Raw genomic sequence first — 25,643 nt, 5'->3', positions numbered from 1 at the left:
TTTATGCTCAAGGCGTTAGATGTCTTCCATAGACATTTTACGAGTTTACGGATATCTTGTTTATTTAACATATTATATTTAAGGAAGAAGTTATAGTTGTGTCCGCAAAACACATAAAATATTCTAACAAATAGAACATCTTGGAGCTTATCCAGTAGTGTACGCCTGTTAATTTTTTTATAAGGCATTGACTTGTATATATGGAACATACATTATAATTTACTATGTCTGTCAAAGTTGTCAAAATAAATTGTCGTTTAGAAGTGTGTACATGACCGAAGCGTTGAGTTAATTTCGAAACACTGGTTATGTGTCAAGAGAGAGAGTGCAATTATTTGTCTTGGGAAAGCAAAATCTAAACTCCAAGTTAATATTAAACTGTATAAGTTGATAACAAACAGTATAAATGGTTTGATTTTGATATGAAGTTACTCATCGAAACAGAAAATATACTCAAAATCATTATAGTGGTGCATGATGGCATCGTGCCTCAAAGCAAATTGCTGGTACTTCCTATACCGTAATGAAATTCAAAAAATATTGAATGGTTTCAGATAAATTATTATAAATACTGTAACATTGTCTAATATTTATAAGAATTATATAAACTGAATTGCTAAGTTGAAATTATTTGTTTAAAGTGTATAAGTGAGCTTTAGAGTGTAATCCTGAACTAAAATTAAGATCTGAATTATTTTCAAATACAAAAAAAATCGGTAAAAATTGTGTTAAAAAATGTGTTTCCAAAAGCAATTGTTTGTTTTGTCAACACAAGCAAAAAGTTTTTTTGAATCATTCGAATCGGTTGAGTGATGCACCCGAAAACGTCGACGAAAAATTGTATTCACACATGTACACATACAAACACACACACACACATACACACATCTATTCTTTCTAAGGTATGTAAAAATGATCAGAAACCTCTAAAACGTGAAGATATGCAAAAAAAAATTTGATGTCACTACGGGAAGTTCAAAATATGAAGATTGTTTTAAATTTCGATTACTCTAAATCTTAATATAAAGTTCGCGGCCTAACAAGTTAAATTAATTATTCATAACAGTTTTAGATTACCCCGAGAAGTCTTTTGAGAAGTCGACACCTCGAAGCCGCACGCAAATGATCCGTGACACAACTTTGTATGTTAATTTTTACGTAATAAGCCGGTTGTCTTATTTGAAGCCCAAAAGTGTAGAGAGAGGGTTGAAGTCACAGTCGGTCGGGGGATGAAAGACGTTCGTTCGCACAAATACAAGGGGCCATCGCAAGTTACGATTCGGCAATTAGCGGGTGTCTGGGTGTATATATTCAAGCAATAGCGCCTCAGCCGCGCACTTAATGAAAAGCGCCAAAGAGACAGATACCCTTTCCTACATCGCGATATGGAGGGCACAGGTTCCAAAACTATCAGAGGAAAGGACCGAAATTCAGGGGCCAATTTTCGGATAAAATAGAACGGTTATGTCAACACTATGTTACGGAACTGTCCAAAAACTATGTTAGATGTTTTACACATAAATTCTGACCTACACACTCACGAGCATCATATAACATTTTTTTTTAAAAGTGTAAATTTCTTATGTATTTTTGTTACCACATACGTGAAGCTTTTTGACACTTCATTTTTACTAACTTGTTTTTACTAACATTTCTATTTTATCCGGGAAATGACCCCAAATCAATCACTATCACGTATTAAATTATATTTAATAAATATTTAAAACCATAGAAGGATGAACTATGCATTTTATAACGCAAAAACATAAAATTTATTAAAAACTCTGAAATTGTGCTAAAGGATCACATAATTAATAAAAAGCAAAATTAAGGAGCAACTCAAAGCATGTCCATTCAACGACGTTTGAAATTAAATAAAAAAACTACAAATTAATTATGTTGTTCTTTAGCACAATTTTAGTGTTTTTAATAAATTTCATGTTTTTCCTGGTTTGAGTGTCGAAACGTTTAATTGATGAAGAATTTGCTTTATTAACCTTCTTTTAATCCGACGATTGGGCTGCAGATTACTTCAAACATGTATCAATTCGACAAAACTATCAACATATATATATATATATATATATATATATATATATATATGTGTGTGTGTGTGTGTGTTTTCATTATATAGTAATTTTTACATCTGTCCCAAAATAGACTACAGGTAAAACTGTGGAAAGAAAAATGTAAACAAAGCCTAATTTGAAATAATATCTTACAACTAGTTTTGAATCTAAATATCTCGCTAAACTCGGGCAAAGTTTGAAAATATATTTGAACTTTAAAACTTTCATATTCATGTTTTTTTAAAATATATTAAACGAAACAGTGAAATAGCATTAATAAAGCAAAAAATGCAATAACTCTATGTTGATAGCAACGCAACAAATTACACTCACTCAGCGCAAAAACAATACTTGCAAATACACACACACACACACACACACATATATATATATATATATATATATATATATATATATATAGTACGATCTATAGTTCACAGTATTTTTAAGAATTTTTTTTTAAAAAAACCTTAGCTTTAAAAATCTAAAGTTTTCTCTATTGTATTGAAGTACACTATCATAAAATATTGATTTTGTTTTAAAAAAGTGAGTTTTTTATTACTTATTACATTACTCTTAAAAATAATATTGGCTAATTCAATAAATGTATACTATATGTTTTTATTGACGGTTTTTAACATTCGACTTCAAAAACCTTCAAAACCATCAAAAACCGCAATTAGGAGAAAATTATGGAAGTATGAAATTATGGAAGCTCATTAAACTGATCATGAATTACATAGTTTAATCGAAAACATAAATTAACTTCATGATTCAAAGTATTAATTACATTTTTATGACAAAAATAGAAATAACATGGAATCTAGTATGTATTCGGAATAACGTTGAATATCCAACTACTATGAAGTGAACATTTAGTTAACTGTTATAAATAACTAGGAGTGCATAGCATTGTGCCTTAAGATGAATTGCTGGAACTTCCCGTACAGTATACCTAAGCATTCGCGAAATAAAAGTAATCAATCATCAATAAAAATTTATCATTAAATATTAACACCTGTTTCAAATATTTTCAAATAAGTATCGTAAATATTGCAAATTTTGTTATCGTGTTTTGTAGAATAATATAATCACAATTATCTATGTTTATCTATAAGACCGAAAATATAAAAAACGCATTATATTCGAAATGCTTCCCGAAACCTTGTCACATATTTCTCATTTTTATTATACAAACATTATGAAATATGATTGGAAAATTAAAATGATTGTGTTCAACTACATAAAGAAATAGGAAATCAAATCCAAAAATTATTACCAATATATTCAAAACAAGAAAGTTTTTTTTTTTTTAAAAAAAAACGCCAACATCTAGTCATTTCTTCACACCGTTGACATAAGCAATATAGTTTTTGGAATCACTTTAATCGGATTCACAGTTTTCTCAAAAATTGCTATTTTTACACGTTTTGCTCTGGATTTCCGAAACCGTTGGACCTGTTTTTTCCAAAAACTAAGCAGAACATCTCCGTCAATACGAATCAAATCGGTTTTCGTGTTCCCGATACCGTAAACTAAAAGTATGAAAAAATAAAAAATATTTTTTTAGATTTTTTTCTATTACTATAACTTACCCTACTAAAAATTAAAAATAATGTTTGTATATTAATATGTGACAATATGTCATATAGTTTCGATTCCAGTCCTTGAGAATCGCCCCGACCGTTTTCGTCGTACTCGTGGAGGAGTTATAGCGGCGCGCGGTACGTCGCTCGCTCGTGGAGCACGCTTGAATCGTAAAACGGCCGAAATGAACAGCCCTTTGATTCACGGCTCTTAATACCCCCTCAGTACCGAGAGGAGGACTTTATAGGTTGGGGACGACAGAATTTACCATCGTCTTACTCATTCGCTATATACGCAAGGAGACCGAGAGCCCGATACGTTTCGAGACATGAGAACTTGTAATACATACATGGGAAGGAGGTATTTTTAATATATAAAATTACTATTAAAATTGAGCTCGCCCGTAGGTAAGCGGTTAAGAGCGACGGGACTTGTTTCAGAGGTCCCGGGTTCGATACCCACTTCGAGCACCTTGTTGTCATACAGCAGTGACAACGATTTTCACTTGATAGCAATATGTTTCCAAGTGAAAATAGCCCTTGCCCGGCATTGCTGCACCAATAAAAAGTCAGCTCTATTAGATTAATTCTAATAACAAAAATCATCAAATATGGATGGATTAACCATTGGGGTACCATCTAAAAATACGAAGTAAAGAGAAGTTTCAGCCCAACAGCTCATAGGACGTAAGGTTCTGATTGCTGTTAAAAATATAATAAAAAAAACTATCAAAATCGACTCGAATGAAATTGATATTATTATCATTATTTTTGAAGTAAAACTTCTTTAGGTGTGACCAGGGAGTAAAGTTGTACAAATGTAACGGAAATAGCGTTACGCCCGAACAATTTGTCATTCGCTCTCGATGAAATCATTTGTATACGCGTCGATTGTGATTAGTCGTCGTTTCGCGTGAATAGAAATCCGTCGCTGTATGCGTACCGGCATCAAAGAAAATTGGAATGTCATTAGTTTTGAGGTGACATCGTAGTACAAATTTTGATTTAATAAAATGCCTGAATCAGAAGAATATTTTACACTGTCCTCCGTAAATAATTATAATGAAAATAATAAAACAAATGAAATATTTGTGACGTGTACGAAACGTAAGTTTATTGAAATAATTTCTATATTATTCGTAGTTTCAATAAATCTTTGAAGTTATTCAAATGGAAAATATCTTTATAGGCAAGATAATACAGCTGCTCAAAAAATAAGATTGTATAGTCAGCAAAAAAGTAAAAAAACATAAGAAATGTTAATTTTAAAAATTAGCGGTTTTTGAAGTGGGGGTAACAAAAAATTGGCACATAACCGTATCCGATTGCAACCCTCTAAGTAATTCGAAATAAAAAACAAAGATGATTGTTTGAAAAAATAGACCATTCTCTGACCACTTTTTTGTATTTCTGGAAGTTTTTAAACATAGTAAATTTTGAAATTTGGAGCTGGTAAATGTCAAAAAGAAGTCTATAAAGAAAATTCTCTGGTAAATCAGCCCAGTAGAACTCGAGAAATCGTGGACATATTGAAAAAGACAATTTTGAGAAGAACACGTCTAAAATTTTGCTAAAAGAAGGAAACAAAATGGATTATTATGGACAAATAGCTGTATCTGCAAAAATAATTTTAATTTTAAAAAATTCTCTCGTACACATATTCTTGAATTAGCTTAACTTGAGCTAGCATATAGTTAGTTCAAAAATTAAAAAAAAAAACATTATTTTGAATTTCTATACTAGAATCCATAACCTCGTGTTATTAGAATGCAACCCTCGTAATGCAAAGTTTGCGTTTAACAATTCTCTATCTAAATTCTCTGAAATTATTATCTTGTATTACAATTTTGAAATTTTGACTTTTGATTCGAATAAACACGTAACTAGATGTAAATGGCATTTTGTCTCTAGAAAATTTTTAAATGACAAACAAGACCATAAGCTCCGCTTCCTTAGAGCTTTTAATATGATTTTATAATGAGTGTTCGAGCTCTTCTACTAATGCTAAGAGGGCGTCCAGGAGTTTCGATGAAACTCAAGTGTATATTACAATATGTACATTATGCATGTTGAACGTAATAGATATATATCTGAGCGACTCCTCCGCGACGACGGGCATGAATATATATCACAGACCTTATTACAATAATTTCTGGTAAGTGAAAGCACTGAACTTAACTTGTCGTGCGGTGTTGAGGTCTTGCGGTCGAGCCGCGTGCGTCGAGGATGATAACTTTATCTAGTTGGGGGGTAATCGTTTAAATCAAAACAGAGGTAATAAATGAAATCTAATGTAGGTAAATTAATTTTGTAACAATCTTTTAGAAAAGGTTTACTTTAGACAAAGGACTTGATAAGAATTATTATGTATTTCAATCCCTTTATACTTCATGGTGTATTATAGATCTCAATATGCACGTATGCATTTTTTTACAATGGAAAAAAATGAGAGAAAAAGCTCGATCTTCTCGAATTATGTATGTCTCGACTCCAAAATCCGAAAATCTCGAAAATCCGAGATTTACATAAATTTTGCCGCCAAAGTGGCGACATCCGAGTGGAAAGGGTTAATATTTATCTTCAAAAAATTATAAAAATTGAGTTTCACATTACATACCTGGTATTGCAAGAGATCTCCCTGGAGAATCAGTACGAACCTATTCACTAATTGTAAAGTAAACATCTGGTGAATGTGCAATTCCATATTTGTTGAGTGTTTGTTTTAAAATAGTTTCAAAGTTCCTGCGAAGATGACATCTCAAATCCCCAAAACCTAAAATAAAATTATTGAAAATTTAATAAAGGTTTAAAAAAAACTGAGGTTTTAGTTCTAGTCTAACTTCTCTCTAGCTGACTATTTATAACCCAATATAATCAAAAGTATAAAATTACAGTATAGAGAGCAATTTCAGTCTAGCTAATAAATTCTATAACTCACATTGAAATTAAAATCCTTAATAAATTAATATAAAAGATAAAATAATATTAAGCTTCTAATAAAAATAGTAAAAATCAAGTACTGTTACTTTGTTAATGTAAATGCAATGATAGGTTTAGTATTACAACTTTTTGTTTTTCATTTGTATAATTTTACAAGTTAGTATAAATTCGGCAATCAGACTAGGATCTTTTGTCTAGCTTGCGCAAATTATTTCTTAAAATAATTGAAAAGTATAAATTTGCATGTCATTTTAGCTGACATAATCGATGATTCAATATAATTTTAAAGTGTAAAATTAGTAGACTAATCAGACAAGCAACGTCAGCCTAGCAGACAAAATCAATAATTCAGAATAATATAAATTAAAAAAAAAATATTGCGATAAACATTTTTAAGGTACAAAGTCATCATTTTAAATATATTTGCAGATCAAACCAGTGGTTATATCTTATCTAAGCTCATACTACCGAATCGATTTAAAAAAATCAAAAATTGTTCGAAAGATATTAGTTAGGAATGATACTGATTAGTTTTAGGTGAAAATCTTCCGAATCGTTTTCTTGTAATTAACTGTTGAAAAAAAAAATATAAGCCGATTTTTATGGAACTTGTTTTGGTGATATATATCATAGTCTTATAGAACTTACTGAAATATTAGGACCTTACGACCAGTAGTTTAATTTTAAAAATTCATCAAAATTTGAGAAAATGAGTATGTTAAAATGAGTTTGTTAAAATTAAAGTTAGATGATTTACTTTATATAACGATAGAGTACTTGGTCTTATGAACATACTAAACCATTAAAGTCCTACGGATACTGGTTGAATTATAAAAAATATTGATTTTTGAAAATTATAGCTTTTACAAAATACTCCGAGTTAACGTTTCGTTCGTCTTCAATTATGTGTAATAATTTCACTAGGAATACTTTTAATCACTCAAAAATTAATTTATATTTTATTGATTAAGTCGATTATTCACACATATCAGGAAGTTCATGTAACTTGCCTCAAGGCAAAATACCAATACCAACTAGTAGAGTAACTAGTAGTAAATTGAGTAACAAATAATATTCCATCAAAGGAGTTACAGTAATATGAAGCCTGGAAGTATTTAAGCAGTAAATTATCAAAGCTAAAAAATTCTTTTGACATATTTTTATACATTGATGATTGGAAAGGTATATTTTAACCATGATAATATCAGAAAAAATTTCACGTGAGCCATGATAATTTTAATAGATAATATAGTTTAAAATATACCAAGAAAACTTAATATACCAAAGAAAAAATTGTTTTCCAAAATTCTTGGAAAATTACTATTTTTAATGTCACTCACATATAACTGGCATGACAATAAGTTAAAACTTTTTTTTGACAAACCGTAAAAAGAGCTTTTTATGGAAGAAAAATGCTAATTATGTACGTGAAATATTTGAGAACTATACTGAGACATACAATTAGCATATGATTACTAATTTTATATCACATCACGAATGATGTGATTGTTTTTTACATATGATTTTTTATTTTATTTTCTCTATATACTTAATCAATCGATCGCAACAGCTCCTATTGAATTATTAATAGATCGAATTCTAATAAAAGATTATTTTTTTACAGGTATCCTTACTGGAAAAATAGCACCGGTGCCTCTCATTAGTGACTCATCAAAGGACATAAATACAGAGCATCGTGCTCGTGTGGGCTGAGCCCGTCAACCGAAACAAGTCGCTAACTACAAGTATGTGCCTACACATTATGCGAACAACAGTATAATATAAACTTCATGTACATACTTAACGAACGCTTAGCGAATTCAATGAACTCCTATAGTAGCGATTTAACGTTTCACCGAGACAGGGGTGGACACACAATGGGCATTATCTGATTATTTAAGACTTTTGAGATATTTATATATTCTTCTAAATCCATGTGCCGATTCTGCCCCACAGCAGATCAATGTTATGGCAAGGCCATGTTACCTTCCAACTTCCATTTATTATGCTACTAAATTATACTTAATACTGTCAAAATTTCATGTATTTCCTGTGCATTCAGGCGTTTTACACATAAACTGCAACGTCACTTGTATGTTATGAAGCTGGGTCAGAAAGACCCTGTTATTTAAGATTATTTTTTTGACATTTGTGCGGTTCCTAGGTTAGGTTTTCTATCTGACAACCTGACTGCAAAGCAATCGCATGGCTTTTGACAATATTCAGAACGAATTTGCATGGAAAGTTCTTCAACATAGACTTGTCATAAAAATTGGCAGTGGCAGAATCGGTCCATCACACTATTTTCCATAAAATAATCCCTCACGGATGCAATGCAACTACGCCAAAACTTATTGCAGTTTACAAAAGATTTTCATACTCGTCTTTCTATGGCCATTGGTTTCTTCTTCGATTCAACTTGGAGTTTAGAGAATAGCCAGAAGTCACAGAACGCAAAATCAGGCAAATACGGTGATCGCCCAAAATTTGATTGAGTTTTTGGCAAAATTGTCATGAAGAACGAGAGCAATGTGCTATGATGCAATATCGTAGTGTAAAAACGACTTTCAAAATGGTGTTGACTGATCCATTTGAAATTCCAAAAATATCAGCTCAAAGTTCTCTAGTAGTCAACCAACGATTTTGCAGCACCAATTCTTTGATTTTGTTGACAGTAGATGTTCTTGGTCATTTTTGATGTGGTTTGTCTCAACGCCCTTTTTGCCCTTTTTAAAAAATCAGTGCCAATCAAAAACACTTGCTCTTGACATTGACTTCTCGCCAAAGCCTCCTGTAACGCATTTTGAAGGTTTCAGCTGCAGATAGTTCATTTTGCACAAAAAATTCAATGCTGCTTCTATGTTGAATAATTTCAGACATAATAAAAAATGAAGAAACAACTTTTTCTTGCTTGGAAACCGAAGTGTTCCAACTGAACCTATAAACAGATTGACGTAAAATTTGACATAGATTTCAATAAAAGTACAATAAGTATTTCAATAAAATTATAAAACTGAGCGTTTATAAATTTTCTTTTTAATTAAAAACAAAAACAGCTCAAAAATTAATACTTAAGGAGGTATTCTAGTGTAGAGGCTGAAGAATGAATATTAGATCATTTCTCTAATTGTAAAAGAACGGCAATCAATTTTTTTACGGCAATCATTTTTTCTGTAATTTATTCATCAACGTTACAAGAGTACAGAAAAAAGTAAAAACAAAAAAAAAATATGAAAATATTCAATAATTTTTTCATGATAGGCAAAAAGTAGTTATGCTTAATAAATTGCATATCAAAATTCGTGTATTGTGTTAAATTCTATTATTTATATAAAGTTCATTGAGTAAGATATAAAATCTAATTATTTTCAGATATAAACCATCAGGGCCACGTTATTTTATAGATATTCCTTATAAAGAGATAGAAAAATTTCTACAAATAAATTATAATTTCAATCACAAAAAATTAAACCATTACCTGAATCGAATCATTACCTAATTCATCCTCGAGCATAACTATGCAATTTCAATAACATTTAGTTTTCGAATGTTTCCACTTGTTTGTTACTAGCAGGTTATATATGTCCACAATAATTTATGAACGTATTCAAATATTTCATATATCCATGTTATATTACAATAATTATCACCTCTATTTTGAACTAATGGTAAATCAATTGATCGAATTGAATAAACGAATTGATTAGAGCAAATATTCAAAATTTGATATTAGAATTCCAAATCGCAATCGCGGTTATATGAGATAGATAAAAACGGTTTATGACTCCTAATTTTGTTAGTTTCAAATCAGATAATTTAAAAATAAATGATCGGATTTTGATTCGTAATTCTAAAATTACTGAAATAATAAAAACACGGTAATAATATGTCAAAATCTTGAAACATTAAATGTGCCAATTCAATCTAAATAGGATCAGTTTCAGATTACGTTGGCTCTTGCAAAGACTAAAGGACATTTATATGTGGCGTGCTTTGCAGTGGGTAAACTACTCATTTATTTTTGTTAGCTGCTCTTTTCACGTATGCACCACATTTGCAATCAGTTAGTTGTTTCCGTACTAAACATTTTATACTAGAATTTTTTTATGGTTTTCCGGGTCGGCCAGTATATATATATATATATATATACGAAAATACAATAGAAATTTTTCGTCTAGACTAGACTATACACAAACTTGTATATTATATGCGTAGGAGAGCGCGTTGAGTATCCAGATTATGTTCTTTGGTTTACTACGATTCTCACTTCGCTCAATTGTTTTCGTTAGCTCCCTTGTGATCTTGATTTTATATATCTTGTGGAATTTTCGGAAACAACTTTCTGAAGTAGAAGCAAATAAAGTCATCCGATTCCGGATATTTGTTTGAGATTTTTTGGATCTGCGTTGTGGAGAATATAATTTGCATAAAAATTGTATAACATTCGAAAAATCAAGTTCGTCTGCTCTCATTCAGGTAACAATATGGAGCAACCCGAAGCAAATGTTCAGATAATGCAATTTATGTAATTTTTTTTTTAAACATGTTTTTCATAATATAAAATGTAAAAAATATTTAAATCAACATTATGGTTCTAAGTCAAAGTAAATTCGTACATGTGTACCGTGAACCGAGCTCTAACCCCAAAATGGCAATCGCCCCATCCCCCGGCGCTCTCAATAATAAAGACTCGTGTTCAGCAAACATCCGATTTGTAAAAAAAATATACACAACCGGCGTTGCACGTGCTATGAATGCATGAGGGCATGTGTTATTCGGTAATCGCAGGTTATGCAAATTTCACGTAACAAAACTCCATCAAACGATATAACTTTTTTATGTTTTCCAAAATTCGGCTTTGCTTTCACACGGATGGTTGAATAACACACCTGTAATTTCAACCGGCTGAAAAAAACATATACTAGTGGATTTATTGAAAAAAAATTTTATGAAACTTAATAACTTGTATTCTATAAAAACAAATGATACTGTTATTTTTTTTTATTTTTGCGCAACTGTAAATAAAAGTTTATTTGATTGCTTATTTCGTTGAAAGGCTCGATTATCTTTGTTCGGACGTATTTTCATTTTATTATATTGACCATGAAGGCGGCAATCTTCATGGCATTGTGCTTTTACATCGGATGGTTGCTAACATGTAGAGAGGGTAGCGAATTTGAATCAGACTTATTTTTCTTACTTCTAAAACATATTTAATAAATAATCAATAAATATATCTATTTTTTGTTGAAATGTATAGCTGAAGGACCAGATAGAATTTGTGGCTCTATCAACCGTTTTAAATTGTAAAGATTAATTAATAACAAGAAGATTTACACTATTTTACTTTAGACAGTAAATTTACATTGTTTTTGTGGTATTTGTAAAGTATTTGAGTATTTGTATAATATTTGAGTTTTTGATGCTGATAGTTTCGCGATCTGGTCTAGACTATGCCTATGTGCCTTCAGGTACCTAGATGGCTATTTTATTGCTGATCTTGAGTCAAAGATGTCCATGCATCGTTGTAAGATGCAATTCTGTCACGACAAAATTAATGCGACGTTGTCACGTCTATTTTGGCGTGAATAATATCTTCTTTAATTATAACTTAGTGACAAATCAGTGATTGTAAAATAAACTGCATCAAATACTTAAATTATCCCAACAAATCAGTATTTAATACAGTCCACAGCTACAAAGATTAAATTATAACCTAACAACCTTAGTTAATCGAAGGAGAACCTTAATACGCACATACAGTCTTCGAACAGTTTTTTTAATTATCAAAGCTGAATCAAAATTGTGGTCTAAAACGTAGATATAGTTTTTTTTACAAGGAAAAGTCTTTGGGGAAATTAAGTAGAGTCACATTATTTAAATATGTATTGATGATAGTACAAAACTATTTTATTTCAACTAGTTTTCTTAAAAGCAAAATTTTTCTATCTATTCTTAATAAATGGGTGTCACTGCTATAGATGTTAAGACTTCAACAATATCAAGCCATACAGATCTAATTGATTTTGGAGGTCGTTTCATTTGGTAGTCATTTCACTAAACTATTCACACTCAAAGGTATTTCCATCATTATTAAAGGACAATTTCCCATAATAACAATCTCGTCTAAATCGCTTGATTTTAATTAAACATCTCTGCGTAGTTAAATAAACATCAACCGCCTGATGGATTATTCGGCACGCGCACCCTTTAACACTCGACATCGCACTAATATCCTGAGACGTTAGAGAGGTGTTTAGGGAAGGTACTTTAAGGAGAACATCATCAACGGTAGCACATTTATTTGAGAATGCCGTCTAGGTGGAAGGCTTTGTTTTAACTCTTTCCTGAATTGCAGCTGGTTTAAGAAATATTACGTTTTACCTTATATTTTTGCCAACAGCGTTAGTTGATACATACTAGATTGTCTTATACCCTAATACCTTCTACTCTACATATTTGATGATATTATATGCCAATCTTCAATGAAATACGAGGTGTGTTCAAAAAGTACCCGGAATTACTAATAATTAAATTTCGCGGGTCTGGAGTGTCTGATTGTCAAAATTTTTTTTTTATTGTGTTGGTATACATGCCCCTAAAGTATGATGAAATTTTCAGCTATATTCACTGTTTACTTTGTCTGTGGTAGTCGCTAAGGTTCGACGTGTTTTTCTGAGCTCGGCGATTTTTACAATGGAAGAATTGAAAAGTCAAAGAATTTGTATTAAAATTTGCGTAAAAAATGAAATAAAGTGTTGCAAAGTGCAAAAATTCACCAGATATGGCTCCGTGTGACTTTTTCCTATTCCCAAAGTTGAAGAGACCCATGAAAGGACGGCGGTTTTCCTCGATTGAAGAAAATCGCTGAGAGTGCTCAAGGACATATCAAAAAGTGAATATCAAGGGTGCTTCGAAAATTGGAAAAAACGCTGGCATAAGTGTATTATAGCTGGGGGGGACTACTTTGAAGGGGACCACATTAATGTAGACGAATAAATAAATATTTTTTTGAAAAAACGAAAATTCCGGGTACTTTTTGAACAGACCTCGTATATGTATATTTTGTATTTGTTTTTAAGACCGCAACCGGTTCATCAATCTACCAAAACCGATCTTTGCACAAAAATATATGAAATATCACTACAAGAGCAAATACCATCCAAACACACTAATAAATAACTGAAAAAACAAATTTTCATTAGAAGACTAAAAAGAAAGTGACCGGAATATCTAATAAATTGACAAACAATATAATTATATAAGGAAATTCTTCAACGAAGAAATTTCTAAACGCCATGTACCCAACAGCAAGTAACCACAGATTGGTTATGAGAAATATATATATTTTTTTTGGATATAGTAAGAACGTGATTCTGATTGTGGCAAATTATGTAAGCATATAAAGACTATGTAAAAAATATATAATTAGTTGAAAATATCCTTATGAGTATATAAAAATCTTATTCTCAAAACGAAGACAATTATCTTTAATAGGTGTAACATATTGACACATGAAAATGATTTTTACAATATATCAAATTGCCACCATGTAGTTTGTTTTATTTGATTATGGGAACAAAAATATTACCATATATTTTTACCTAACTTAAGACGATAATAATTATATTTGAACCTAAAAATGAACGTAATACTCTTTCTTACACTTGTGAACTAATATAGCATATGTGTTCATCGTCGCAGATCATTCAATAAAAAATTTTTTAGCAGCAATTACTAATTACATATAGAAGAAAGAGATATCGAAAATTAAACAAATGTAGTATTATTAACGTAGTATTTAAAAAAAATAAATGCCATGAAATTCGTCAAATCTATTGTACATATTATTAGAAATATGCAAGCTAGTTAGTTTATCAAGGAAAATAAATTCTTAAGTGACACAAGATTGATGGATCTCTAACAAATTGTAGATGAATTCTGTAGCAAGTTCTGCTATGGTTATATAATTTTAGGTTTTAAATAATATGCTTGTGCAACTTGTACTACTTCAAAAAATCAAAAAATAAAATGTTGGATAAATTTTGAAATAATTTTTAGGTCTTAGTCTTAGGTTTTAACTACAAGGCCTTCAACTTGTGCTTCCAATTTTCAAAGTAAATTAGTATTCCTGAAAATTAAATTTTACAGACTTATGGTTATTGTACTGAAAGTTACATAGAATACTATATACGTATAAAAATATTCAAATTCATTGGTAACCGTTTAACTTTCTCAAAACTAGATAAATAATTTTGTAACTGACAAGTTGCTGTTCTAATATCGAAATCACATGAAATAATTGCTATGTCATCGGCGTAAGTGCATATGATTAGAAGATCATCTGTGGGCATATCGTTTGTAAAAAGAAGATAAAGAACTGGGCTTAGCACACTGCCCTGTGGTACCCCGCATTCTATATTTCTAATGCTCGAAGTCACATCTTTAATTTTGATTCTAAATTTTCTATTAAGCAAATATGAGATTAAGATATTGAAGTAGTTTGGAACATGACTTTTTCATCACATTTTTACAAAGAAAGTCGCATGAGATCTATCATGTTAAAATATTATAATGAATTCCATCAATAAATTCCCATGATATCGAGTGGTCTTTTTTCTTTTTTCAAAAAATTTACAACAGTCCGATGGATATCAGGTAAATTTGTTGGCTTATGTTACAAAAATTAGCAGTAAAAAAACTAAAAATCTAAATGAACTTTCCTTCGCAAGTAAATTTTCCACCGGCGCTCATATTATAAGACTCTTCATATTGTAAGATTTCCTGCGCCCTAATCAACATCGAAGAGTATGCTAATGTCCCTTTAGTGTCACCTCATGAATAATACATGAATTTGACATGAGATATCGAAGTATTCGCCTGACGAATTAGATTTTGCGGTGATACGCGACATACGTGTAGAACTCCGGGAAAAGCGAACTGATTTTGTCGCGAATATTGAAATAACAGATATGAATCTACAGGGGGATGGTATGATATAATCATCGGATCAACTGAGAAAATTGAAGATGAATAAATTTTATTTTTGGATTTTTTCAGGATGAAATAAAGATTGCTTAGTGTTGTTGTTAAAATTGTGAACTGCATGATGCAACGAAGGGATTTTGTAACTTAGGGGTTGAAGCTATGGTATTTTAATTAGAAGGCTGAGATTCCATCCAAGCCATATCCATCCAAAAAATATAGATGGTAAAGTGTTTACAAGTTAAAATAGCTTCATCAATAAACAATTAATCAAATAAGGAAATGCTAACCCCGCGGTTTCCAACCTGTGAGGCGCGCTCTCGCAGAGATGCGCCAGGCTGTTTTAAGGGGGGCACGTACATCTGTTACCAGAATACTATTTTCAAAAATTGCTAAAAATTTTAGAAATGATATTAAAAAATAAATAATATTGCATATTAAAATGTAGTCTAATAATATCAGTTGATATATTTATAAAATGAAATTGTTAAAAAAATGAAGGTGGGTGAAACAATTTTTTCATTAGAACGGCGGGGGGGGGGGGCGCTGCAAAAAAAGGTTGGAAACCACTGTACTATCCATTAGATTGTCTTAGGGACTTGATCAAGTCAAATCATCACAATTGCTCATATCACCTTTATATTCTAATCAATATTCAAATAGAAACAAGGAAATGTAATGTAATTGATAATAGTATAGCAAATAATATTTGCTTTATATAACAACATAAGTACAACATTGTCACATAAATTTTTATTAAGAATGATGATATACGAAATGTTCATATATTTTCCATCTGTTTCGTAAAAACGGCATAAACTTTTATATACTTCTTGCAACGGATGAAATATCAATTTTATATGATGTAGATTATCAGGCTCTATGCAGCTCAATAGAAGAACTATATTTGATTAACTTTTTTAACTGTGTATATTTCTTGAAGTAATATATTTAAATCATCTTCGGTGCATGAAAACGAATATATTAAGTAAAATATTTTTTATTTAATTGATTTTTGTGGTCACGATTTTAGAACGAAAAGCATACTAGATTTGTTTCCATTTATATACAAAGAATAATGAAAATAAGAAATTTTGCAAGGCAAAAAATGCGAATACTTAAATTAACAGTCAAATTAATTATAATGTACACAACAAAAATGATAAAAATGTTTCACCTTCCACCCTGATTCTGCTTTTTCATAAAGCACTCTCTGCCAATTTTATTTCTTTTCCTCATTATTTTTTTATATAAATACTATTAACAACTTTTTGATCCCATTTATAATTTTGCCTTTTTGTTTGAGCTATTTCAATGAAGTATATCTTGAAATATAATTCATATTTATTATTTGAAAATAAAATTCCTAAATGCCAATATGTAACAAGTTCTAAGATAACAATAATAATAAATAGTATGTGCCTTAAAGCAGATCCATGATGTAAGGGCACCACGAATCAATAATTACCTTTCCCTCACTTGTTTATTATTCCCATCATCAGTTTTTAACTATTAAAAGACTTAGTCATTACCTATTTTTCATAGGTTAAATTATAATTTCAGAATATAAATTTAGTTTTACTTATCTCTTTACTATTTAAAATTGAATTTTAAAAATATCTGAAACTTAGAATAATATTTCACACCATAGCACCAGCCCAAAAAGATTGAAGACGCTGCACACAAAGCTCTTTACTTGATAAGAAGTTACAAAATCACACCATAGAATTGGTCTGCATTGCACTTAATCCTCTTACAGCAATCCTTCGAACATTAAACCATATATCCACAAGAAAGATTAAGTGGAGATTTAAAGGCGTTATTATATTTCGCATAAACGAGGCGTTAGTTGCATTAAGGCGATATTATACATAACCGATGTTCTTGTCCCATCCACTTAGAAAATAACAAATGGGGATGAATATTTTTCTAGAATAAGAAACTTGGAATAAAGATTCTTGATGAAGGAAGCGTTTAGTTAGAAGTCGTTTAAAATAAAAGATTTTTTTTAAATAGAAAAATTAAATCGGTATATACTATATATATATTGTCGTCTTCGTGTTCTGTCTATTTATGAATATTATAATTGAATATTTTACCCTGTCCTAGTTTTGAAGATTTATTCGCTTCAAGTGCAAAACACCTTACATGGTACTTAAACGATTTGCAGAAGTCTTATGAAGAAATATTCCTACGGGATGTAAAAACCCCTTATCAAAAATTTCCACACTGAACATTCTTTGCTAAATAAATCGTTGGTGCAATGCACACAGCTTTCCGCGTCCGCAAGCCTCCCGACGGTGTGCGTATAAGGTTGGAAAATTAGATCGAGATAATATAATAAAATTATTTTATATTATTTTATTTGTCTAATGCAATAGTCACTCAGCTTCTTGTGATACCAATATCAATCAAGGAGACTAAAGAAGAAGTTTAACAAATATAATATTGAAAACCTTTAGCAATACCACATCTTTGTAGAAATGAACGGAATTGGCGAATCACTATCAATATACTAAAATTTATCACAATCATTATATGTGTTTGAAAGTCTGAGTGAATGATAGGCCAAAGATTTACCGCAATTCAGAAGTATAACATTCCTACCTAAGGTAGGAAGGTAGGAAGGTCCTAACATATTCTTACTTTTTACACTTCTATTCATAAAAAAAATCCTCAGTACTTTGATATATCTTCTATGTCTAATTCCCACTACGTCACAAAGAATAGAACTGTCAAAAGATCTACTTTTAATTCAATTGATGGAAGGTATTCAACTATTCAATTTATTACCCTTACAAATACGTCAACTAAGCAATCATAAATTCTACAATGTTTTGATTAATTTACTAAAAGAGAACAGTTTTATGACATTTTTAAATATATGAATTTTAACTTCAAGAAATACACTTCATATTCCAAATATTTTATGTTACTAATTATTTGCGATATCTTACAAATACAGCGATTTTTGGCTATAACTAATAAGTATATTTAACAAGTAATATAAGTATTCTTATCTCTAAAATTTCTTTTCTTCGTTTCTGATACTGCTCTTCTTCTTCAGAAAAGCTTTTAAACTTTTCAAAAATAATTTCGAATCAATGGATATACAGAACCTCATCTTTAGAAGTTTCATAAAATCAAGACAAGATTATTTAAGCCTAGCTTAATTGTATTTTGTATATTGGTTGTTGGTTATCTTTAAAAAAATGTGAATTGTACATCTTAACCATCTAATTAAATGTTTATAATGTCCTCATTGGTTAGTGACCGATCTATGGGCTTAATCTCGTCGATTAAAAGCCACTCTTTTACTTCAATTTAATGCCAAGTTCTTCAATAGATTGTCAGCACCTCCAACTACATCCACTACTTCAGAGCTTCTATAATGCTTTCTACTTCATATACAGGGATTACCAAACCTACCAAATAATTCCGAATCACCTCAAAAACTATCTAACAACCAAATCCTTTGTACAACGTGATGACTACATATTTCATACAACATACTTTGGTGATGAACCCAGACACAACAAATTTTACCATGGCCACAAAAATTACCGAACGATGGCAAGTCCTTCCGAAGGATTCCAAAACACCCCGAAAACGTACTAATACCTCTCGAGCGTTTGTGCTATTAAGGCATATTAATGAAAAAAAACTAAATTTTGAAAAAAATGCCGGACTATCGGGCACTCCAGACTGTCGAGTGCTGGACTAAAAGACTTCTTCTGCATAACATCTTTTATTCAACATGCGTCTAGCATCGGTCATGGTTTTTAACTTCCCTTAGGGTAAGTTATAGTACTATCAAAAAAATCGCTAGTGAACATTTATGCCAATTTTTACGTTTCAGAGGTTTCTGAACATTTTGGCATACCTTAGAAAAAATGTATTTGTGTGTGTGTTTTTAAATTTAAGAAACATTCGATTCGTTTTGATGAGAAGACGTGCTGATTAGTTTTTGGTAAAGGCAGGTCCAGCTGTTTTGAAGATACGGGACAAAAAAGTTCAAAAATGGTAATTCATTTTCGATTCGATTTGAATGATTTAAAAAACATTTTATTCGATATTTCTCTAAAACAGCGACGCAGCACGATTGCTTTGAAATAAGTTTTAAATTTTCAGATTATAAAAAATAAAATTTTGTACATGTAATTTTTATTTTAAATTTCAAAATTTTTAAAAATCCCATTTTTTCAGTTTTCAAAAAATTTAAGTTTTTTTCAGAAATTTTAATTTTCGGTACGGAAAGTTGCAGCAATTTGCCTGAAGGCACGATGACATACACCACTAGTTTTTATTATTATAATTATAATTTACATTGAAAATTTCGTTGTACATCCCCAAATGCGTAGCATATAGTTACCGACAACGGGTACTGGCTGCAGATATGTAGATGATACAGTATATTTAATGCAAAAGTTTTCGAACAGTGTGCAAACTCTGCCAGAGCACGATCATGTACGAATTTCATATTTTGCCTTATCTTTGTTTTCGTACTGCATGAATTATTTATAGAATGCTTATTTATTGCATCTTTCCTGCATGTATTCAGATGCACATCGAGAGTTGTAAGACAAGATTAAGACTTTCTGTATTAAATGAAATTTACCTTGAAATAAAGTACGACGTGCTACTAGAGTGATGAAATTAATATATTGAAAAGAAGGGAAGCATTATGCATCAAAGTTCGCAAAGTTTTGCAGAGGTGGATAATATTCAAATCACAATATGAAGCAATTTTATAGAATCATTTTCGTTTAATAAATATGCTTGATTGGAATATATAAATATGCAGGGTGTCCCAGAGTTCAACATCAAACAGAAATGTGGTGATTCTTTTTATTCTAACTATTATGAAAGAAAACTTGAAGAAAAATTGTCATATAAATTGCAAATTATAAGCTTTTAGGAGCAGCCTAGAGCTTTGGTCAAACTGTGATTTTTTTTTTGTTAATGTGGTTAATTTTTATTATTCTTGTTCATTTGAAACCGTAATCTTGAATGTCATTTTTAGGACAACAGTAAAAATTATTCAACAATTTACCAATTTTCAAAATTGGTCAACCTTGAAAAGCTCTACATTGAAAAAATGAGCCAAAGTTCTAAGTTCACGAAAATAGTTACAGTTTGTACCACATATTTAACTCTGCACTTAAACGGTTGCACCTAAAATATCATAATTTGCAAACAACGTGAGATAATTTTTTGACGTTGAGTTCTGAGATATCCTGTTTATGGAACTATATGGGCGTATAAAATATAATTTAACTTGCAGATATCACAATTTTTTTTACAAAGTTTTACACACAACAATATTTTTCCTTTTTTATAAGATAGTCCATACATAGACGATTATATTAGATGAGATAGGTATATACAGTTCAGTAAAAGCTGTTATGCTAAAGACCTTTCAAAATCTTCCGCCACGTAAAAATTCCAATTAATTAAACGCTCATCAAATGATTTAGCTCCATTTAAGGCCATCAATTATTAATTGCGAAAACGTATATTTCTGGAAACTGAGCCATTAACCTTTATTAAGATTTTACAGAATCTCTTAATAATAGAAAAATCCGTTATGAACCATTCGTGGGAAAGATTTCAAGAAAGGAAAGGAACGAAGCTTTCAATATTGCACATTAATTTTTTCTAAGGTATGCTCAGAAACCTCTGAAACGTAATGATTTGCAACAATTTTCGTTTTTGATTTTTGGACGATTCCAAAAATTTACCCTACGGGAAGTTAATAAGACAATAGAAGTTAACTTTATAAAATTGCAGTATGCTACAGATTATAAATGGAACTACAAATTATTGATAACGGTTAATTCTGACTATAGGCTGTTTTTATAACCAACGCCTCATTATTAAAAATATTCATAACCACTTAGCAGAAACCTTCAAGACTTTTACCTTCAAGAGTATCAACAGACAAAAGACAAACTCTACCATCCCCGTGTCTTAGCATTTTCTCTTAACCGATTCAACCTGCATGATCCATAACCATACGACTTACCGACATTTACAAATAACCCGGAAATTAATGCATTACCCTACACCAGCTCTGATTTTATTACCTAGATATCTTATATGTATATATGTGATTTATATATGTTAAACACCGCTATTAAACACTCAGTGTGGGAATAAGGAAAGCGGCGGAAAGTGGAGGAAAGCGGAGGAAAGCTGGAAAATAGGTGCTCGACGAACTCGAGTCCGCCATGAACGATGTGCTCGACTTCTCTTCCATTTTATGGTCGTTATACTATTCGCGAAATTGTTATTGCTGTAATATATGCGAAAAAAATGAGAGCAATATGTGCGGAAATATGTTGGAGAATTATTATAAGACGAGTCGTTGATTCTACCTGGATGGCGGTTAGTGAAAATTTTGTGAGATTTGCCATCGACTATTTAGCAGCGATTGTAATGTGATTGATTAGTAATACTTTATTTGTTTAATATACAAATTTGTAGGACAATTTGTAGCGATAATCAAGAGCAATATATACATTAGCAATTCCAAAAAAGTGCGTGTAAGGTTCACACGCGATTAAAGTGAAACTTTTTTGCTGTTGTACAAGATGGCATTTAAGTTAAAAATGAATACATCATATAACAATTTTGAATAATACTCATTAGTAGTATGGTAACATTCGTGATGCACATATTTATTAGTGTCAACCATTATTATACTTATTTATATAATGATAAATTATAAATTATATATATAAGCATTAAAAATATGTATAAAATTTAAAAACAATTATGTGATTAAAGTCATACTTCAATTATGGCATGATTGGTTAGTCATTGTAATTAGCATTTGGAAACAAACCTTCATTAGAGAAATTAAGTATTTGCTGATTAATAACTACTATAATATTTGTTCACACAGTAGATTTTGTTAAACAACGCCTAAACAAATATTGTTTTTGCAACTTCACTCATCATGTAATAATTGTGTTTGAAGAACTTCGTGTAATTAAAATTAACATACATTTATTGACTGGTGTATTTTTTTATTTTTTCGCTGGCGATATAATCTCATTCTTTGCACAGCTGTAATATCTGTTTTGCCTTAAAAATATTTTCCATTTCAATAACTGTAATTAGAGTCATACTTTAAATATGAAATGATCGGTTTGTCATTGCAATTAGCATTTAGGTCTTGAATCTTCATTAGAGAAATGAAATAATTGATCATTAATAAATTCTATACTATTCATTCACACGTTGAATTATGTTAAACAACGCCTAAAGAAATATTGTTTTCACAATTTCACTCATCATGTAACAGCTGTAATATCTGTTTTGCCTAAAAAATATTTTCCATTTCAATAACTGTAATTAGAGTCATACTTTAATATGAAATGATCGGTTTGTCATTGTAATTAGCATTTAGGTCTTGGACCTTCATTAGAGAAATGAAATAATTGCTCATTAATAAATTATATACTATTCGTTCACACGTTGAATTATGTTAAACAACGCCTAAAGAAATATTGTTTTCACAATTTCACTCATCATGTAATTGTATTTGAAGAACTTCATGTAATTAAAATCAGCATACATTTATTGATTGCATGTATTTTTTTTACTTTTTCGCTAGCGATACAATCTCATTCTTTAAGCACCTGTAATATCTGTCTTGCGCTTAAAAATATTTTCCATTTTATTAACTTTAAAGATTGATAGAAACTACAAATGACATAGAAATTATTTCAATAATCTTACGTGTCTTATAAGGCACAATTTTTCATTTGTTTTATAATTTTCATTAGAATTATTTGCGGGGGACAGGGTTAAATATTCTTCTGATTCACGCATTTTTTATCAAATCAAGGTTTGTACTATGATGTAACCTTAAAATCTAAGGATATTCCGATCTCCTCCTTGAAGTACGCCAGAACGCGTACAACGAAAGATCTCTATTCACTCGACACGACGACTGATCACAATCGACCCGTATAGAAATGATTTCATCGAGAGCGAATGACGAACAGTTCGGACGTAACGCAACTTTCGTTGTATTTTTACAGTTTTACTCCCTAATCGTGTCTAAAAAAATATTGCAATAAATCAGTCATTGATAAATATAATCATAAAAACTGAAGTAATTCTAACAACAGATGTGGTTATAATAACAATAAATTAAATAAAGTTCATTCTTGTGATGGGAAGTTTTAGAATGATACAGAATGTAACAATTACGATCATTAGAAATAAAACCATATTTAATAAAAGAAAAAACCAAAAGAAATGTATCTGTTCGAACACCTACAATACTCCAATTTCAAGGTAATACACCTTTGACGAGATAGTATATGAATGCAATAAAAGTCTTCATAAAAATAGCCTTCATATGTTGCATTATCACTTGTTACCAGTATCATTGGATTGTCTATTATTTTTAAAAACAAAGACAAAAATAGTATGGAAATAATGGTTCAAAAGATTTTCAACCCGCAAAGATTATCAACCCAAAAGAATTTCAACAACAAATAAATTTTGATGGTATTTCACTGTAAAAGCACACAATCTTATACATGCCTGGTCTTCAAGATGAAGTTTTACAAAGTTGTACATTTGGATAAATAATGAACGAATTGATATTTCTTCACCCTATATGAGTAAAATAAATACATATAAAACTATATTGAATATTATGAAATTTATTCATCAGCAAGTACTTAAATTGTCTAATGAGGATAATGAACAAAATTTAGTGTCAAGCTTCACTCAGAAGAATCTCTAACATTCACTGATTTTTATTCGACAAACTAAATTTATCGTAAATCTTTGATTACACGAATATATCGATTATTATCAATTATTAAAATTGTCCATCGTATCAGTCTTGATTTCCATTTTCTTCGTTATTTTAATCTGGTCTATTCATAGATTGGCTACTGTCTACAAAGGGTGTGTTCGTAAACATTTAGCTAATGGCTATGTTAGTCCATCGGTATATTATCAAGGTACTTCGCGGACATTCGATATATTATATGCGTATCAGTTCAATATTGATCAGAAAAAACTACGAAAATACTGCAGAGCTTTATTACTTAATTGACTAACAGAGATAATGATTTATTGCAGTTGGGGCGGGAATTTTTTGTAAATAGATGGTGAAATTTGAGACTATACATGGACAGTGTCTAGTATTTTGGAAAACCTAAACAACAAATTTTGCAGAATAATTATGTAACAGCAAGACTAGCATTGAAAATATGTATAATATTTCAAAATAATAATGTAATTGAAATCATACTTCAAATATGACATGATCGGTTTGTCATTGTAATTATCATTATGACTTGAACCTTCAGTAGAGAAACGAAAATATTGGTGATTAATAAATTCTATAATATTCGTTCACACAGAGATTATGTTAAACAACGCCTATCAAATATTATTTTCGCAACTTCACTCATCATGTAATTGTATTCGAAGAACTTCATGTAATTAAAATTAACATACATTCATTGACTGATTGTATTATTTTACTTTTCGCTGGCGATATAATCTCATTCTTTGAACAGCTGTAATATCTGTCCTGCCTAAAAAACTATTTCCTTTCAATAACTTCAAAGATTTATAGAAACTACGAATAATATAGAAATTATTTCAATAAACTTTATGTTTCGTACACGGCGCAAATGTTGCATTTATTTTATTGTGTTCATTATAATTATTACGGAGGGGATATGGGTAAAAATATTCTTCTGATTCAGGCATTTGTCATTAAATCAAGATTTGTACTACGATGTAACTTTAAAATGTTTATTTATCTATGCCGATTTCCTTGTTGATATCGGTAGGCATACAACGTTGATGCGGTAAGCATACAATGACAGACCTCTATTTACATACACAAACGACTAATCACAATCGACCCGTATAGAAATGATCTCATCGAGAGCAAATGACTAACAGTTCTGGTGTAACGGACTTCCGTTGCATTCGTACGGATTTTACACCCTAGTCGCGCCCTAAAGAAGTTCTACTTCAAGAATTATTTTCAATGTTTGGACGATTACTATAACTCACT

General features: G+C 30.5%; 1 protein-coding gene across 2 annotated transcripts in view; it reads left to right on the top strand.

Annotated features, from left to right (window-relative positions):
• The window catches only part of LOC113384512 (delta-sarcoglycan-like), a 287,433-nt gene that overhangs the window by 46,724 nt on the left and 215,066 nt on the right, over positions 1-25,643 (top strand). Inside the window, exon 2 of one of the 2 annotated variants that reach the window (XM_026622235.1) lies at positions 8,220-8,340. The exons of the other annotated variant lie outside the window; for it this stretch is intronic. The gene's annotated coding sequence lies outside the window, so the exon portion shown is untranslated. The remainder of the gene's footprint in view (positions 1-8,219; positions 8,341-25,643) is intronic. 2 annotated transcript variants of the gene reach the window in all.

Source organism: Ctenocephalides felis, unplaced genomic scaffold (assembly GCF_003426905.1).
Source record: "Ctenocephalides felis isolate EL2017-DRISC unplaced genomic scaffold, ASM342690v1 CF-g0.4_SCAFFOLD_03571, whole genome shotgun sequence".
In the NCBI taxonomy this organism is placed as follows: domain Eukaryota; kingdom Metazoa; phylum Arthropoda; class Insecta; order Siphonaptera; family Pulicidae; genus Ctenocephalides; species Ctenocephalides felis.
This window is presented reverse-complemented; position numbering and strand designations above follow the sequence as displayed.